The following is a 17,338-nucleotide window of genomic DNA, read 5'->3' as shown; positions in this document are numbered from 1 at the left end:
GGTAAAGGTGGGGACATGTGGTCCTGCACAGTCTACCATTAGATATAGGAGAGAACAAGTGCCTGTGTTAGTCTACCCATAGATATAGGAGAGGACAGACTTACAAAAGGGTGGGTCTGCGAGGTCGCGGAGAAGGCAGTGATTGGCTTGGTTCTTATACCTGGCCTCACACCAAGGAAGTGTGGACGGAGCCTGCAGCCCGGTTGGCAACAAGGTTAAGTTCTCTTATGGGAAAAGTAACGCACCTCTGCAGAGGGTATCAAGAATTGTGACCGTCACTCCCTGTTCCGGGAAGGGAACCGCGAACGCGGCGAGAAAGGAACTCCATGAAGTTCTAGTCAACTCCGTGAAGACCGACGGGCATAGTTTTCGAATAAAATAAACCTTTTGAAGAAATGTTTATGAAAACTTGCATTTGCCTATGACTTTCCGGTCCGTGGTCGTAGCTAGTGCATGATACACCTATTTCCCTAATATGAACTTGCTGAGTACGCTCGTACTCATCCCACTCTTAAATCCCCTGCTTAGCTATGGAGGCACCGGAGGATAAACTACCGTGGAACAAGAAGACAAAGGAGTCAACTGCAACAAGATGAAGAATCCAAGCAAAGAAGTCAATGAAGTCAACTGCTGCATCAACTAAAGTGGAAACTTAGACTAGTAATAGAAGGGAGTCTTTCCCTAATCCTAGCACCTAAGTAGCTAGATTTCTATAGCAAGCCTAGTAGCTCTTAAGCTTGAGTTAGCAATAAGTTAGTCTACGAGTCGTTCTTCTGGAACTTTATTTGAAGTTTTACCTCACTGTAAAGTAGGAGGTCTGTGTTGATCTTCTCGTAAACAGCTTGTGTATCCTTCTATAGACATACCTTGGACTCGCATATGTTTCTGTTGTACCACTCGAGGGATGTAATATGAGTGGAACGGTGTTTCACTTGTGTTATGTCAACGACTTGTGTACTACACCATGCTGTGGTACGCTGGGTCACCACAGCTGGTATCAGAGCAAATGCTTTGACCCTAGGATTAAAACCCTTTAAAGGAGACCTATAGGTTTGGTAGTGTCTATAGGAAGTTGTTAGCTAAGACAACTATGCTAAACCAACTATTCTTTTGACTTGAGATGGGTATTCACTTGAGAATAATCCTGACACACTTGAGTCAATCTTTCTTATCTATCTTTCTTAAGTACAGTTGATTAGTTATCTTGCTTCATTTAAAATTAGTAGAACACCATTGGGGCTTAAGATAATGGGTGGTAGAAGACCACAATTGGTATACAATACATGGTAGTCCAAAGAGAGGATACAACCATAAGGAAGATATCCTATTGGAAGAAGTATACCAATGCAAGTTATAGTTAAGTAAGAGTCATTTAAAATGTCAAATGACTGGTATAAGATGAGGAGGATAAGTCATACGATGTAGTTTAAATCTATGATAAGTCAATCATAGGAGGTAAGGAAGAGCGATAGGAGTTATACAAGGCTACTTTTCATGGTAGAGTTGGTAATCATATATGATTCACTTGAGAATCATGATGTGATGGAGTAGAACATCATAAGTGAGTTAACAGAAGTACTATGAGGAGTAGGATTTAAGGAATAGTTCGAAAGCTTAGGCCTTAAAATCCTGGAAACTGTGCCAAGTATGCTCGAACCAAAAATGGCAGTCGGAAGAAGGCTTTATTAGAGCATAGTTTATAGAGAAACTTGGAGTTATTGGTGGTAGACTTTAACAAACATGTGTTTAGAGTAACCATGTTATAGTCACGAGAGATTATGTGAGGTTAGTTTTCAATTGAATGGAAGGTAAGTTAGTACGTCCCAAGGAAATTAGGTCAACCACAACTATTCTGGACCAATTTGCTCAAGTTTATTTGATTGCAAGTGAGCAATCGAGGTAAATATTGAGACAAATAGTAGAAATCCCTATATATGTGCTAAGTATCACAACCTAAACCTATCTTATGTGGTGTTATATACTACACATCTGAGCCTCGATGTCTAGGGATGTCTTACCCAACTATTATATTCGGGCATATAAAGATGTGTATTATAAACACAAAGCTGGATTTTCTTGGATTTTATTGAATCTTCATTGACTGACTAGATCCATACATGAAGTTTGACTTTGATATGCAAATGCATGTTGCAATATCAAACTCTTACTTGATGTTATAGGTCTAGAGGGTAAAGGTATTCGTGTAAGGAAGTGACGGATTCTGAAGATTTTGGAAGACAAGATGAAGGTTCACTGGAAGAAAGAAGTCAAATTGTGGGAAGCAACCACAATACTCTAAAGGAAGGACCAATCCAAACTCATTTCTATCCTTAATCAAGGAGTACTTCAACATGGAAGTACCATGAAAGTGAGAAAATAGTGAATATGGAGCAGTAGAAGTGGAGCCATATTCATTATGAAAGAAGGGAATGCAAGTGAAGTCACTTACAATACTATTTTCATAGTGTCAACAAGTGGTTATCTTGCAAAACAAACCTTAGAAAAAGGAAAAATAGACAAGTGAAGTCGCAGCTGGTATCATCAGACCGCAGCTGATATAGGATAATCAGGAAGAGAAAGTATGTGAAGTGAGGTATATCTTAACTAAAACTATAGAAGTAGCCACAACTGGTAGGTAGATGTGGACTAGAACCATAACATAGCCACAGCTGGTATCCAATAAGCCACATCTTGTGTTAAATAGTCTGCAGCTGGTAACAATTAGTCCACGAGCTTAATCGTTCTTTCACTCTAAAGGAAAGAGGGATTCCGTAGGTCGGTATTCCGTAGCTAATAAATATTTATTCGGAGGATTCACATCGGATACCCACAACTCGGGTGGATACACCGCAAAGAATTCTTCGTGAGACTTTAGAAAGGTACAAAATATAAACCAGACTTAAACCAATCTTCTACCTTGGAGTTTAATGATTAGAAGAAAGGGAGTCGAAGATCATTAGTAAACTCCAAGGGGAGAGGAAGATTGAAGGAGAAGTATTAAGATATGATTTGGAGTATGAAAGACAAAGAAGAAGGTCCGAACCGAGAGGAAGTCCGATCCTATTCTCATAAGATTGGTGGAGGTATCCATATAATAGTACTCTCGGGAGGTTGTCGGACCGTAAGCCGAGGTTCATATCTCGAGGAAGTAAGGGTTATACCTTAACTTGAGTGGGTAATTAATAATTACTCAGAAGCAGAAGAGCTCAAGTAAGTCTAAGATAATGAAGTTGGATGAAGAAGATGTCGGAGGACAATCAAAGCTTGAGAAGCTCAAATACCGAAGGGTTTGACCATACCAAAACATAAGCCTATTAGAAAGATTCCTTTCATGGAACCTAAAGAAACCAAAAGGAAGATAACTAGTATGAACTAGAAGCCATGATTGGATGGACTAAATGAGTCTAATCCATTCGTAGGACGAAACAACCAGGACCATGCCTATTATAAATACCTTACGAAGTACCATTACATTCGTTATGGTAGTAAGGGAAAAACAATACCTTACTTTAAACCAATCCTTTAGACTTAAGGTTTGGGCACCGCAGGCTGGATTACCGCATCTGGCAGAACCAAGCTTTGAGTACCCAAATAGGAAGATGTCACCACAACCATTAGTAAAGTCCATTAGCATAAGAAGATGTCCTAATCCAAGAATCTTTGGAGAGTAAGCCTATAAGCTTAGAGTGTTGGAAGAAATCATGTAATTGAAGAAAGTATCAGTGCCAGACATCAGAAGACTTCATGAAGGATCGAGACAAGGGATATATTCAATTATATCTAATGATATCACTAGGGAGTTTGAAAGGATTGTGATCTGTTTAAGTCAGTTCAACATTCCGAAACATGAGAGCGTTCGAACTTCGGGGCGAAGTTCAGTTTAAGGGGGAGAGGCTGTAATATCCCAGGTTTAGAGGCTATAAAATGAGAGAACACCAAAGTGTGCATTGCATTCATGCATAGAAAATCCGGGGAATTTTCGCGCTTTCAAATAAAACTTACCATAGTAACTGAAGTTTCACTTGACTTGCTCGGAATTGAAGTAGATCATCAAGTCAAGCGCTATAAACTTCACTCGTGATATTTGTTAAAACCTTGTTTTGGGTAGAGAGGATTTGATCTAGGAGCTAGATCAAATGGAATTAGTTTTGACAACAAACAATACCTTAAGTAAGGGTCAATTACAAGATCTTATAAAAGATCTCAACATGACATTCCTTACAACAACACATGAATAATTATTCAACCATAAATCAAAGAATTAAGAAACTATTCTTTACTTATCTTTTCCATATCTTTTACTAAATAAATGTTTTTACCATGATTCTCATGGTGTATCTTCAACTACTTTTGTGTGTAATATAACTCAATTCTAAACTTATTAATAAATAAGGTAAATCATAGGGTTTAAAGTGCATAAAGGCCACACATTCTTATTTAAATCATAACTTATTAAATTTATGGAATATCATAAAACTGAATCCATTTACATTACAAGTTATAGTTCAAACTATTTGAATAAAACTACTCATGAATATTTTGAAACTCATATGATCATGCCTTGGTGCAATCAAACACCAACTATTCAAAATTGAGGAATAACCTTCAACCTTGACTTTTTGACCAATATTATAATATAAATCCAACCAAGTATGATGTAGTGACTCATCCATAATAATAAAACCATCCACAAGATATTTAGTAACAAATGCCACTTGGCTATCCAAATATAAATCATATGAGAGGATAATGATCTTGCCACATAGGATGAAAATATCTTCATGACTTGCTTTCCAAGCTTTGCCACCTCATGCTCAAAGGATTGCTATGGATGAGGGCATGACACTTAAGCACCTTACTCATCAAACCAACCCAAGAGTCACCACCTATGTGTCATGATACTAGAGCTTGCCCAAGCCTATAAATAGAGCCACCCCTTCATCCATTTGCTCATCAAGTACCATGATACATGGGAACAAACACATAGAGCCACTCCATGTGATTAGCTAGGATCAAGATGAAGAAGCTAGGAGGTGGAGGCATGCCACAAGATGCAGGTTTATCAGATTTCCAGAAGAACAAGCTACATAAGATACCAAGGTAGAATTCCTAGGCAAACCATATATTTATAGGATCATATCATCATCTCTTGAGTAGAACCTTGGGCTATTAAAAGACATTTAGAAGTGAGAGAGATTATAGATGCTAACCATATCCATGTCCATCCTAGAGAATATTAGAGTAGTATTAAATCCTACTTGTTCAAACCAACCTTTAATCTTGGAGGTGAGAGCCATGTTCTATTAGTGAAACATAACCAAAGCTTATGCTCATATACTAATCTTAGTTGTGTATCACATGGGTGATCACCACTAAAACCCTAGACCACATCTGAATTCCAATCCAAGGATCACTTTGGATCATAAATAGAACCATGCCATGCCTCATGCCTATTTTATACTTAAATTAGTGAAGCTTATGCAAAACCTTAAACCTTTTCACTTAGGATGCAATTCACATGAAATATTGTTTCCTAACTTGTGCATCATGGATCACAAGTATAAACCAAGCAAGTTATAGTTAAGCTTAAATGATATTTAAGTGATTAGAATAAAACCAATATCCAATTCTATTTTTCCTTCCAAGTAATTTGTTTAGTTGACCAATAGAAATAATATATTATAGTTTGGACCATAACCTTAGCAAGTGAATTAACCCCGATGAGCTTAGGATTTATTTCAAGTAAGTCAAGCTAGAATTTGCTAAGCAAGATTATTAAAGATAGGGTTTATCAAACCATCTTCTTAAAACCTTAGAAATAATTTTTCACATAAAATCATGAACCAATCCATTCCCATTCCCATTTAATTTAAAATCTAGTCATAATAAAAATTATATGAGAACAATCCATATTGTCAAGCACACTAGTGAAACCTAATAATATTTTCACAATGCACATGTTCTAAGTTTCAAACCATTTAAATAGATCTGGTTCCTAAATTAAAAGGGAACTCGAAATAACTAACTAAACCATTTCTATTTTACTTAATTCTCACAAGAGATCAATTAAATCCTAAACTAAATATTGGTTTAAACAACAAGAGTATACAGTGAGCATTGTATCAAGTTATATTGATATTCAAATGATTTAGAACCTGCAAGAACAAACAGAAATCAAATTTAAATCTAAACCAGAATAGAAAAACAGAAAAAGAAAACAGAAATTTTGAAAAAGAAAATGGAGGGAAACTTACTGGCAGCCCAGCACCCCAGCAGCCCGAAGCCAACAACGCAGCCCATCAACTCGGCCCAGCCCACGAACAAACAGCCCACCACAGCAACCAACAGTCAGCCCAGCCCAAACCAAATACCATTTCGGTTGCTTTAATAATCGTGCAAGGAGAAAACACTTCGTCGTCATCGTCTCCGAGCTCGACAGCGCGGCGGAGCCAGTAGGCCACGATCTCATCGTCGATAAGCATGCCCCGGACGTCGCCAGACACTCAGAACCACGCCCAATCTCTCTCGCGTCCGAGCTTATCCGCGGTCGAGAAGATCTTTGCCAAACGGAAGCTTCCAGAGACCGCCACCTCCCGACCATGGCCGTTGCCGTGTCAAGGCCACAGGGCTTCCCTTGGCCTATAAATAGGTGGAGGGCATCGCCGTACACCCTTTGTTCGCCTCCGCCATTCCATTACTGCTCAGGCACCTTCTATCTCTCACACGCATCCACTCTCTGTCGCCGGAGTCGAAGACGAAGCCGACGGAGGAGGCCACCCCAGCCTTCGGCGCGTGGTCCAGGAGGAGCGCCTGGACTCCAGGATCATCTGGGAGGAGCCCAGCATCCGGGGGAGCCGTGTGGAGGATCAATTTCCTTGTTCCCTTCTGCAGCACATCGCCGGGAAATCTCCAATCGTCGTCGTCTCCGTCGACCATTGCCGGAGCCGACCACGTCATCCTGTTCAGGGTGAGCTTGCGCATCTCTGGGCACCTCTATTTCTTCCTGGCATCGCCCGTAGCTCTAGTTCATATGTTGGCCGGAGCTCACCGCCGCAGCACCTCTCGCCGGCGTAGCTCCGGTGATCCCCTGAGTAGGGCGACCCCACCATCGTGTTCAGTGGATCGAGGCGAGTCGAAAAACCCCAGTAGTCCATCCCGGGGAGCCATAAATCGGTAGCGCCGCCATGCGCTGACCGCCGGCGTCAAGCCGCCGGCGAGGCCAACGTGGCCTGTAGGACCCCGCGTAGTCTTTGACTTGTCCACGCCAACGTGGCAGTCAACGTGTATTTTGGTCCCACCAGTCAGTCGCTGCGGGTGTATGTGAACCGGTACGTTTAGTATTTCCAGTCATTTATAAATTCCAGAAAATCACTGAAACTTTGCAAAATTCTAGAAAATTCATATCAACTCAGAAAGTTTTGAATAATATATCAAAATGTTCACAAAAATAAACTCTATCCAAATAAAATATAAAACAAAAATGTGTGTCAAAATAAAAATTCACTTATTTTTATCTTTATTAATTATGTGTTTTCATTTATTTAACATACAATTTGAATTCAATAATTAGTGAAGTTTCAAAATTAAATTTTAACTATTCAGTAACTAAGTAAAATGTTAATATTAATTTTATTTATCATATTTGCATTAACTTAATTATTAGTGGTAATTCATAAAACATAATTTGCAATTTACTATTTTCTATTTTCTTTAAATAATAACAACTCAAGAAAATATTATAAGCCAATATTATTTTGGTAATTCAAAACTTATTTACTTAAACATCTTTAGTTAACAATTCATTATTTTAAAATCCTAACAATAATTAGAAAACCTTGATTTCTAATTAAACCCTAACTAGTAATTATTTTAATTCTTAAACCCTCTAAATAAAAATTAATAGCATGTTAAATTTATTAATAACTTTATTTCAAGTACTTAATCATATTAAACCCTAGCACAATTATTACTATAAGAATAATACCACAATTTAGGAACCTAGTTCAAAAGTAAATAGAAATCCAACTTTATTATTTCATGTGATCATTCCACCTTAGAAGCAACTCTAAAACCCTAGTTATGTGTCACATGTGATCATGTGAGATTTACTTGACATATAGAACCCAAATAAGCAACAATTGAATGCATGCTTATGATCCACTAACATAAAACCAATTCACATAAGATTGTCATTTCATGTCTCTATTTCTAATTTGAAACATATATGATTCACTAGAATCACTTAAGACCCAATCTAGCTTGTTAATTGGATTAGTACCATTCATCACCATACCACACCATTAGGATCAACCTCAACCATCATAATTTAGTAGAACCATAATTATGAACCCTAGTATCAACCTTGTGTAGTAATTCACATTACATGCTCCTATCCACCTAAACCCTACTTAGAAAGTAATAAACCACTTAGATTAGAAACCATTAGTGATTACTTAGTGAAGAAAATGTGAAGCCATAGTAAACCTAACTCATAGCAACATCTTGACTATCATTATTTAATATGATACCCATAATCAACCATAGTCATAAACCTACTAATACTTGTTATATATAGACCAATTCTATTTAAGACACCAACTAGTACCTATTAGTAAACTCAATGAATCCAATAGTAAACCCTAGAAGCCCATATCTCCTACTTACGGTATTTATTGTTCTTATCTAACCTGTTCTTCAAAAGCTATTCTTTTGAAGTACAAATGTCAATCAAACCATAGAAGCCATAGTTCGTATTTGAAATACTTATTATTTCTTAAACAACATATTCTTCAAAAGTTATTCTTTTGAAGTATGGTATAAGTACTCATCAACCATGTTCTGTAGAACTTAAAATTGACAACTGTCCTTACATATTATTCCACTACTATTCTTTGTGTGTATGATTGTTATGTTGCATTATATTACTTGCTTATGCTATTAATATCATCAACCCTAATAAGAACCTTGTTTGAGAACCATCCTAAAAGTGCAACACACACTAAAGAAATCTTTACAACTCATTCATCCTAAATCATCGAGGTTAGGTTACGCTCGGGACGATTGCATCTCATACTATGCATTATAGCATCTTTGCCAATTCTTTAAACATTGTCCTTACCGGACAATGATGGTATTTCAGAATTTGGAGTTCTCACGTATCGAAGCTTTTGCCTGCATAATCTTGCGGTCAAGAAAGGCAAGTTCATCGCTTGCTCATGTCATTTGATTATTTTTATCAAATTATATGCAAAGTACTATACTTATCACTCCTGCATTGAAAAGCAAAGTATTATTTTACAATTATGAATATGACTATGTGGTGGGCAATGGAACCATGGTATGTGTTGATTGGTGGAGGTTCCATTGCAAGGGTACTATTCATCTAGGACTAAGTACCAATGCCAGTCCGATGATTCTAGCGCCGTACATATCGCGTTAACCATAAGATCTATAATGGCTCGGGAAGTCAGTCTGTATCTTTTCCCTCTCGCATGCCAACGGACTGGTGATAAGGGTTGCCCGGATCGATCTATCTTTGGTAAAGGTGGGGACATGTGGTCCCGCACGGTCTACCATTAGATACGGGAGAGGGTAGACTTATTATTGGTCTATGAAGGATTGTAAGGGTTGTCCGGATCAGTCTATCTATGGTGTATAGAACGGGGCACATAAGTTGTTCGGATCGGTCTATCTTTGGTAAAGGTGGGGACATGTGGTCCTGCACGATCTACCATTAGATATAGGAGAGAACAAGTGCCCGTGTTAGTCTACCCATAGATATAGGAGAGGACAGACTTACAAAAGGGTGGGTACTGCGAGGTCGCGGAGAAGGCGGTGATTGGCTTGGTTCTTATACCTGGCCTCACACCAAGGAAGTGTGGACGGAGCCTGCAGCCCGGTTGGCAACAAGGTTAAGTTCTCTTATGGGAAAAGTAACGCACCTCTGCAGAGGGTATCAAGAATTGTGACCGTCACTCCCTGTTCCGGGAAGGGAACTGCGAACGCGGCAGGAAAGGAACTCCATGAAGTTCTAGTCAACCTGTGAAGACTGACGGGCATAGTTTTCAGAATAAAATAAACCTTTTGAAGAAATGTTTATGAAAACTTGCATTTGCCTATGACTTTCCGGTCCGTGGCCGTAGCTAGTGCATGATACACCTATTTCCCTAATATGAACTTGCTCGAGTACGCTCGTACTCATCCCACTCTTAAATCCCTCGCTTAGCTATGGAGGCACCGGAGGATAAACTACCGTGGAACAAGAAGACAAAGGAGTCAACTGCAACAAGATGAAGAATCCAAGCAAAGAAGTCAATGAAGTCAACTGCTCGCATCAACTAAAGTGGAAACTTAGACTAGTAATAGAAGGGAGTCTTTCCCTAATCCTAGCACCTAAGTAGCTAGATTTCTATAGCAAGCCTAGTAGCTCTTAAGCTTGAGTTAGCAATAAGTTAGTCTACGAGTCGTTCTTCTGGAACTTTATTTGAAGTTTTACCTCACTGTAAAGTAGGAGGCTGTGTTGATCTTCTGTAAACAGACTTGTGTATCCTTCTATAGACATACCTTGGACTCGCATATGTTTCTGTTGTACCACTCTGAGGGATGTAATATGAGTGGAACGGTGTTTCACTTGTGTTATGTCAACGACTTGTGTACTACACCATGCAGTGGTACGCTGGGTCACCACAAGTACGGCGCCAGAAAATAGCTCGCTGGCGTGCAATTGATGGTAGTAATATTGCGGGAAGTAAACATGCAGTAGTAACGCAGCAGTAGTAACGCAGTAAAACAGTAACAAGCAGTGATAGCAGTATTTAGGAACAAGGCCTAGGGAATAGACTTTCACTAGTGGACACTCTCAACATTGATCACATAACAGAATAGATAAATGCATACTCTACACTTTTGTTGGATGATGAACACATTGCGTAGGATTACACGAACCCTCAATGCCGGAGTTAACAAGCTCCACAATAATGCTCATATTTTAGTAACCTTTAGTGTAAGATAGATCAAAAGACTAAACCAAGTACTAGCATAGCATGCACACTTGTCACCTTCATGCATATGTAGGAGGAATAGATCACATCAATATTATCATAGCAATAGTTAACTTCGCAATCTACAAGAGATCATGATCATAGCATAAACCAAGTACTAACACGGTGCACACACTCGTCACCTTTACACACGTGCGGGAGGAATAGAACTACTTTAATAACTTTGCTAGAGTAGCACATAGATAAATTGTGATACAAACACATTGCAATCATAAAGAGATATAAATAAGCACCTCACTATGCCATTCAACGGTGAATAAGTATTCTGTGAAATATAGCCTAAGAGACCCACACGGTGCACACACTCGTCACCTTTACACACGTGGGACAAGGAGTCTCCGGAGATCACATAGGTAAAACCCACTTGACTAGCATAATGACATCTAGATTACAAGCATCATCATATGAATCTCAATCATGTAAGGCAGCTCATGAGATTATTGTATTGAAGTACATAGGAGAGAGATGAACCACATAGCTACCGGTACGGCCCCGAGCCTCGATGGAGAACTACTCCTCCTCATGGGAGCGAGCGGCGGTGATGAAGATGGCGGTGGAGATGGCAGCGGTGTCGATGGAGAAGCCTTCCGGGGCACTTCCCCGCTCCGGCGGGTGCCGGAACAGAGACTCCTGTCCCCCAGATCTTGGCTTCGCGATGACGGCGGCTCTGGAAGGTTTCGCGTATCGTGGCTTCCTCCGTAAGGGTTTTCGATGCAGGGGCTTTATATAGGCGAAGAGGCGGCGCAGGGGGGTCGAAGGGGCGCCCACACCATAGGGTGGCGCGGGCCCAGCCCTGGCCGCGCCACCATGTCATCTGGGGCCCACAGGGCCCCCCTCTGGCGGCTCTCGGGTGTTCTGGATGCTTCCGGGCAAAATAGGAACCTGGGAGGTGATTTCGTCCAATTCCGAGAATATTTCATTACTAGGATTTCTGAAACCAAAAACAGCAGAAAATAGGAACTGGCACTTCGGCATCTTGTTAATAGGTTAGTTCCAGAAAATGCGTAAATACGACATATAATGTGCATAAAACATGTAGGTATCATCAATAAAGTAGCATGGAACATAAGAAATTATCGATACGTTGGAGACGTATCAAGGATCAAGCATTCCAACTGGTGGTTCCATTGAAGAAGAAAACACCAGTATATCAGAAGATACATTGGAACAGATTGACATCTTGCTGACTAGCGCATACGACCTATCACACAAAGTACCAACTACATTTGACCGACTCAAAAATGGAACAGTCGTCGAAAACCAAGCAACTACTCGTCAAAGAAATTTCGACAACGAAGCTAAAGTTATAGAAAGTTTACGGAAGACAACATTTCATCTCAGACAAACTTTCGCATTGTTCAAGAAAGCACAGGATGAACGTTGCAAGCAAATTCAGCAAGATGAAAGGATAGCAAATAATGAGGTACGACAAAAGACATAATCACACTTGCAATTTTTTGTTGTCTCTGTTCAAATTTAACTAATTGAACTGCTTACAAATCATAAATTTAAAGTTAAAAGTACAACAATTTAAGACTAACAAAATTTAAATACAAAAAACCAGGTTGACAAAGAAGCTGCATCTCCAACTCAAGAAGGCACTGCAGAAAAAACAAGAAGTGGAAAAAATGTGAGTTAACCTCAACTACATGTCCAATACAGCAACCGTTTAAATTGTTTTTTAAACTTGTTAATGTATCATAACGAGGTGCGAAGTAACCCGCTTCTCCAAAACAAAGGATTCGAGTACAATCAAAAAATAAAGATAATATTAAGTTGCTCATTGAATACAAAATAAAGTAATATTATTAAGTTGTTGTAGTGAATTTACAAAATAAATAATGTTTTCCTAATAAACCTTTTATGTTAAATTTTTGATTTAAAGGTGCAAGATGATGGCCCAGTGGAAGCATCAGGAAACTTTTACTTCTACAACTGAAGTTTGATAAAAGATGCGAATGCAATACTTTTCTTTTTCAAACCTCTGTACTAAGAAGTTGTTTTGAACTACCTACAACTTTTTTAGTGTCTGTACTTTTGTAACGTATGCAAAGTTGAAACTCCGCAAACATATGTTTCGAACCAGTGTTTATCAATGTGTAACAAGTGTACTCTTTCGAACAACCATGTTGGTTGGTGCATAAGTTTCTGCTCCTCTTAGTGCGGAGGCTGTACTCGTCTCTCCGTCACCTTCGTACTCCACAATCCTTGCACATGTACCTCCGCCAGACAAAACACAAATTGCTGCAGAGAAAAAAAAGAAACGCGGTTCCGTGTTACCCTTGGTGCGGACGCTGTACTCGTCTCTCCGTCACCTTCGTACTCCACAATCCTTGCACATGTACCTCCGCCAGACAAAACACAAATTGCTGCAGAGAAAAAAAAGAAACGCGGTTCCGTGTTACCCTTGGTGCGGACGCTGTACTCGTCTCTCCGTCACCTTCGTACTCCACAATCCTTGCACATGTACCTCCGCTAGACAAAACAGAAATTGTTACAGAGAAACAAAGAGAAACGCGGTTCCGTGCTCCCCTTGGTGCGGACGCTGTACTCGTCTCTCCGTCACCTTCGTACTCCACAATCCTTGCACATGTACCTCCGCTAGACAAAACAGAAATTGTTACAGAGAAACAAAGAGAAACACGACCGCGTGCTCCCCTTGGTGCGGACACTATACTCGTCTCTCAGTCACCTCCGTACTCCACAATCCTAGCACATGTAGCCGCGCTAGACAAAACTGAAATTTTTGAAGAGAAACAAAGAGAAACACGGTACCATACTCCTCACCGTGCGGAGGCTGTACTCGTCTCTCCGTCACCTTCGTACTCCACAATCCTTGCACATGTACCTCCGCCAGACAAAACACAAATTGTTGCAGAGAAAAAAAAGAAACGCGGTTCCGTGTTACCCTTGGTGCGGACGCTGTACTCGTCTCTCCGTCACCTTCGTACTCCACAATCCTTGCACATGTACCTCCGCTAGACAAAACAGAAATTGTTACAGAGAAACAAAGAGAAACACAACCCCGTGCTCCCCTTGGTGCGGACACTATACTCGTCTCTCAGTCACCTCCGTACTCCACAATCCTAGCACATGTACCCGCGCTAGACAAAACTGAAATTTTTGAAGAGAAACAAAGAGAAACACGGTACCATACTCCTCACCGTGCGGAGGCTGTACTCGTCTCTTCCTCACCTACGTACTCCACAAGCCTTGCACATGTAACTCCGCCAGACAAAACAGAAATTGTTACAGAGAAACAAAGAGAAACACAGCCCCGTGTTCCCCTTGATGCGGACGCTGTACTCGTCTCTCCGTCACCTTCGTACTACACAATCCTTGCACATGTACCTCCGCTAGACAAAACAAAAATTGTTACAGAGAAACAACGAGAAACACGACCCCATGCTACCCTTGGTGCGGACACTATACTCGTCTCTCCGTCACCTCCGTATTACAAAATGCTTGCACATCCAGAGAAACAAAGAGAAACAAGGTCCAGTGCTCCTCTTAGTGAAGACGCTGTACTCGTATTTCCGACACCGCTGTCATCGTATAAGCCTTGCACTCGTACTGCGACTGGAGAAGAAGGAATTTTTTTCTTATTCCCCTTGGTACCCGCGCTTTTGTCTTTCCTATTCTTGTCTTTTCGAGAACAATCCCATCCACAAATTTGAAACTAATGAACCACAACATCCACAGGATACTGGAACAATATAATATATGTAAAAAGCAGTGGACGACAAAGCCCCACAGTAGGTCCCGTATATCATAGCGTAAAAGAGAGTGGACGACAAGGCCCCACAGTAGCTCCCGGGTGTAATAGTAGCAGAATAGAATAAACATAAAAGCGAGTGGACGATAATGCCCCCAAGTAGGTCCCAAATGTATAGAGGCATAATAGAATAAATATAAAAGTGAATGGACAATAACACCCCGAAGTAGGTAAGAAATGTCATAGGCTAGAAACCACACCAAAACTACTCCAGTTGGCTTGTAAAATCAACGAGTTCCACACCAACCGCTTTGCAAGAATCCACCTCCTTATCCAAAACAGGAAAAGAAAGCAAGGGAGCATCGCCGGCATCTCCATCACAGCACACCAGCTGCAATTCGGAAAACTATCCCAGGTTTCGGATCATTGGTATGTATATCTCCAAAACTTGTAGATTCGGTGGAAACTCTATGATCAATATAGATCAGTCGCATACGACAATAATGCAGAAAACAGATCTAGGGTCTAGTCGAAAACAGTCTCACTACGCTTTCTTTTTCCACCTCGTGAATCAAGCACGAACTTGAAGTTCCGCTCATGGATCTGATAGGAACAAACATTACACACATACATCGTATTCCAGGTCAACCAAGGAAAAAAGGTCAAATCTAGGCGGACAAAGAGATATTAATAAGTATATAAAATTTTAATCCCAAATCAACCAAGAAAACAAGGTTAAATGATTAATGTAGGTCATGAACAATATATTCGTTGCTAAAATATTCTAATACTCCACACTATGATATTTAAATGACAAATAACAAAAGATATAACTATAAATCACATGAATTTAACTACCACTTCGAACTAAATTGAAAGAAATAAACTATTTATATCCAAAAAAAATTTGTTTGCATTCATCAATAAACTGTAGTTCTATGGTCTCCAAAATATATTGCAAGCATATGAAATTTGATGGTTACCTTTTTGTTCTACATAGAAAATGCTTTCAAGACTGCAAGAGGCTGCACACAACAGGGCAAAGAAGTACGGATACTTGTGCAGAAGCTGTCCAATATGCGAGTCCGACACTCACTACCAGGTTTCAAATAATCAAATTTAATGCTTTGTTCAACAAAAAATATATTACTACTCATCAAGTAAAATGAATGTTGACCTAAATTCATTTTAAATATGATTTACAATGAATGAATTGATACTAATTGAAATGTCATCTCTTACTAATTGAAATGTCATCTCTAGGAAACACTGCTTGCAAGAATTCAGGAGACTGCGCAATCAAGGGCAGAGGAGTACGGATACTTGTGCAACAACTATCCAACATACGGCGTCAACCCTCAAGACCAGGTTTTCAAATAATCATAATTTAATGCTTAGTTGCCTAGAAACCATATTATTTCATGCCGTGCAATGAAAGTTGATTTAATTTTGTTTAAATCTTAATGCATCTAAACTATATGATCTACAAACAATGAATCATCATATTCAGGAAATTCAGGCAACAGTAATCGTGGTACAACCAACACTGCCATTGAAAACAGCCAAAGCAATGATGAAAGTGACAACAGCACGAGACAAAGTCTGTTGACAGAGATATTGATGAAAGTTATGCACAGTTTATCTCACATATGGGCAAAATAACTGTTAGAGGTACAAATACTAGCAACTAAGAAAGCAAACATTACAGTCAATATATAGTTTTCAATGAAAATTAATACCTCTTGATTGTAGGACCTGGACTCTATGGAGACGAAAATTTTGACGAAGCATGCGTCTTTGGAAACCACGTGGAGATGAATTACACTCAAGTACTCCACCTGACAAATGAAGTCATCACGAACCAGACACCGACTATTAAACATTATATTTGCACCATGACTAAATCATTTGTTACAAGAGACATATGTAAAATGGTAAGTTTATCGGAGTTTTCGTAAGTTTATCTCGTCAATTATATTAAATACTTACTGTCTACATGACAAGAAAACTTCGACATAGTGTACCACAAAACTAATAATGGTTCGTTAATATCTTTTTAGGAATTTTCGGAAGAATTCACTAATGAACACATTTGGGGATTCATACAAGAACCGGTTAAAGTTGTCTGTCAGCTGCTCATCGGGAGACATTACAATGTATGCTACCATGAAGATGGATAAGAATGGGAAAGCTATGATAAAGAAAGGTTTCCGAGATATAGTTGAAGAATTTTACCCGAAAGAAGGAGACATTTGCTCATTTACCTTCAAAGATGAAAGAGGATCTCCATTCTTACGTGGCGAGTGCTCGGCTCAAGCTTGTCATAACAAAGTTACAATGTGAGGCGTAAGTTAAAATAAGTACAATGTGTCGTACTCGAAACAATGTGAACCACGCAACGAATTACGTACAAGTATTTCTACTTGGTTATTAGTTAATGCTAGTGTCATGCGTACTTTTCAATATTTTATATGTAATATTTGAGAAACTCCTCGAATTTATTGACACTGTAATGTTAATGCTAGTATCGTATGTCTGAAATTCTATTACTGCGAACTCTACT

Source organism: Lolium rigidum, unplaced genomic scaffold, assembly GCF_022539505.1.
Source record: "Lolium rigidum isolate FL_2022 unplaced genomic scaffold, APGP_CSIRO_Lrig_0.1 contig_21975_1, whole genome shotgun sequence".
In the NCBI taxonomy this organism is placed as follows: Eukaryota; Viridiplantae; Streptophyta; class Magnoliopsida; order Poales; family Poaceae; genus Lolium; species Lolium rigidum.
This window is presented reverse-complemented; position numbering follows the sequence as displayed.